Raw genomic sequence first — 293 nt, forward strand, 5'->3', positions numbered from 1 at the left:
GACTTAAAATCCACGATATTAAATCCACACCCTGATGGTATTGATATATACAGTGAGTGCAAAAAGTATTCGTACAAAGAAAATATTTTTTAAAAAAACTTTATTTTTAAAAAGTAAATATTATCCAGCGAGAAATGAGTCGTCGAATTGATGTCGAATCTATATAAATTCGATGATTTCAACATCAATTTGAAATCGATTCAATGTTTAATTGACGATCATTTCTTGTTGGATAATTAACAATTTATTCATAAAGAATAAAATAGACTGCATGTTTCTTAAAATTATATATA

The sequence above is a fragment of the Trachymyrmex cornetzi genome, unplaced genomic scaffold (assembly GCF_001594075.2).
Source record: "Trachymyrmex cornetzi isolate Tcor2-1 unplaced genomic scaffold, Tcor1.1 scaffold1194, whole genome shotgun sequence".
Lineage (NCBI taxonomy): Eukaryota > Metazoa > Arthropoda > Insecta > Hymenoptera > Formicidae > Trachymyrmex > Trachymyrmex cornetzi.